This window comes from Dryas octopetala, chromosome 7 (genome assembly GCF_963921425.1).
Source record: "Dryas octopetala chromosome 7, drDryOcto1.1, whole genome shotgun sequence".
Classification (NCBI taxonomy): domain Eukaryota; kingdom Viridiplantae; phylum Streptophyta; class Magnoliopsida; order Rosales; family Rosaceae; genus Dryas; species Dryas octopetala.
The window spans coordinates 20,015,922-20,019,020 of record NC_141372.1 but is presented as its reverse complement, the minus strand read 5'-3'; the positions used below and the strand labels follow the sequence as shown (position 1 = coordinate 20,019,020).

Here is a 3,099-nt window from a genome sequence, read left to right as displayed (position 1 = left end):
TTCGACCTTCTGTTTTTCCAATTCTGTCTTAAAGCACATGCTTTTAGTGGTTTCGTCATCTTGTGATACAATAACAAAACCAGGCGACTTATACCACTTTGTGTTGGAGTAGTTGACCTCTTCAAATTCGAATGGGTCGGTGTCAGCAACAACTTTCTTGACCCCTCCGTCCAACACAAACTTGAAGCATTGATGTAGTGTGGAATACACAATTCCATATGTATGGAGCCACGGCCGCCCCAGCAAGGCGTTATAGGACGTCTTGGCATCAATCACATAGATGAAAACTCTTGAGATTAACTCTCCAATTCTACATTGTAATCCAATGGTACCCATGACTCTTTGTCCTTCCTGGTTAAACCCTTGGATTGTCATTGTTGAGGGAGATAATTGTCGAGGTTCCATCCCCAAGAAGCGGAGTATCTTTAATGAGATAATGCTTACAGCGGAACCATAATCGAGCATGATTCTCTTAACCGGTGTGTCCCCAATTTGACATGAGACATACAAGGGTCGGTTATGATCTTAAAACCCGAGCAATCTATCACTGTTGTCAAATGTGATTTTGGATAGACAACAAGTGCAGGCTTTTTGTGTCACAACTGCTGATTCTGCTGTCTCCATACTTTCCTTATAGGATTCTGGACTGGTTAGTGCCATAATGAGCGCCTCTCGAAGCTTCCTCGACATTCGTAGAGCGTCATAAACACTTAAAATAGCTGGGATGCGCTTCAAATGGGCCAGAATATCATATTTGGCCTTATGCGGCTTTTGAGTGTCATTGACCAACATCTTTGCTTTGTCCCTTTTAGGATCGTTTGCCACTAAAGTAAACAACGAGACTTTAATTATCCGAAGTGCTTTCTTTTTGGGACAACATTAGGACCTCGTTAGTATTGGTCTTGTCTTCTTTAGAGGATGAGTCAACTACCTCTGTCTTTATTTTTGTCAGCAGAAGGAATACGTTGACCAGAACGCAAGGTGATTTCACCAACTTCTTTCTCACCCTCATCGTCAACAAAGGTCACACAGCATTGCACAACTTCGTCCTCTTCTTCCTCAGAATCACTTGGTGGTTGTTCGTACTCCTCCTCTTAAGGGTCTCGAACCTTCTTTTGTGCTTTTTTCTTATTTTTCAAAGATGATCTACCCCGAAATTTTATACCAGGGCGAGTGGGAATTCCTGATGAGGAAATCATGGGCATTGTTTTGACCCTACAGCTGAAAGTCTTCCATTCCTCTGTAGACTCATCTGATGATGAATCTTCCCAAATATCTAAACTTGGTGCTGTCATAAGTTCGTATAAGGTCGGGAAATTAGGGTTTCCAGCCCTCGGCATGTCTGGGTAGGCTTGTACTACTGTGACTTCATTGTCAACCTTGAACTCTACAAACACCGCACCCTCTGGTAATGGGACGGTTGGAATAGGTTCAATTTTTGGAATGGGTTCAACTTCCACTATATTTGCATCCGCCTACTTGGGAGAATCGAGCGCTATCTGATTGTTGTTAATCTTTTGCTGCACCTTGTCCTTGAAAACGTAACAGCCCTTTAAAGGATGACTAACAATTCGATGAAACCAACAATATTTAGGATCATTGGTTCTGTTAACTTCAGTTGGCCGCTTAGGCTCGGGAAGTTTGATGAGACCTGCTTCATGGAGATTGTCAAACAATTCTTCAATATCATCGACGTCGAAAGAATACTTGACTTCTTTTTGTTCCTTAAGAGTCAATCTTCTCGGAGGTTCTTTAGCCTTGCCTTTATCATTTCCCTTATCTGTCTTGACAAAAGGTAGACATTGACTCTTTCTTCGTATTTGACTTATTGTTATCAGTCTTCTTTTCTCCGAATTGTATTTTCGGAGTTGGGGTCTTAGCTTTCTGGCAAGCAATTTGTTTCTCGATGTTACATGCTATTGATACTAGAGCATTAAACGTCTGAGGCTCTGCGGTTGACACAAATGTCGCAACATCTGGTGAAAGATTGTTCATACACATTTGTACTAATCCCAGCTCGGAGAACTTTTCTGGACACTACAAATTAAGGCCTCTCCATTTGGTAATGAAGTCATTTACGCCCTCATTATCTTTTTGTTTGGTCTATGCTAGGTCAGTAATTGTAACTTTTTTCTTTGAGTTGACAAACTGGGCGAGGAATGCCTTTTGCATGTCATCCCATGTTTTAACTGATCCTGACTCTAATTGAGTATACCATGTGAAAGCCGAGCCACTGAGAGACTGAATGAACTGCCTAACTGAGTATCCTGGCATCAGACTGGGAAGTTTCGCCACAAGCAGAATAAAAATGAGCTAGATGCTCGTGAGGTGTAATGTTTATTCCGTCGAACTTATCGAAATTTAGCTGACGATAAGTCTTGGGAAAGAGTATAGTATCAAAATAGTCGGGATATGGCTTTCGATACCCGAGCACAGGTTGAGTTAATGACTTCTGGAAATCCTGGATCCCTTTGGCTATCATCGCTTGGATTTCTAGCGGAGTTATCCCGCCCGAGAAGCCTTCCTTCTCCATTACTTTCTTTTCCTCCTCTTTCTTTTTCTCTTCTTCCCATCTTCTCAACTCTTCATTTTCAAGGATATTTTTTTGTTTTAAATTGGCTTTAGCGACCAATTCTGCTGCTAGTCGTAAGACTTCCTCTTCTTGCCTTTCTTTCATAACATTTAATTCAGCCTCTTGTCGTACCCTCATGGCATTCATTTCGACTTCTACTTCGGCAAGCCTCCTCAACAATTGTTGATTCTGCTCCTCAATGTTTGAGGCGCCGGTCATCATAACCTGCATTCCTTCGGAATCCTCATCCATAGGCATGCCCAACTATTGGAGTTGAGGTGTTGTGTCTTGGGTAAGGAACAATTGTTGTCGAAGTGGTTCATCAAATATGGTCATGAGTTTGGTTATCCCTTTATGAATAAGTCTGTCAACTGCATGTGGTGATTTTTCCAGCTTGTCAGACTGTTCTTGTCTTCTAACAGAGTGTCTCGACTCTTCCAGCCTAGTGGTAATGTCGGTGGCCAATTCTTGTGGGTTTTTTGCCAAAGCACGAGCTTTCGACCAATTGATAGGGCCTGTAAAGGAAG

The 3,099-nt window shown here is 42.0% G+C and overlaps 1 pseudogene; it reads right to left on the bottom strand.

Annotated features, from left to right (window-relative positions):
• Window positions 1-1,475: 1,475 nt before the first annotated feature.
• LOC147280377 (uncharacterized) lies at window positions 1,476-2,824 on the bottom strand (annotated as a pseudogene).
• Between the last annotated feature and the right edge of the window lie 275 nt (window positions 2,825-3,099).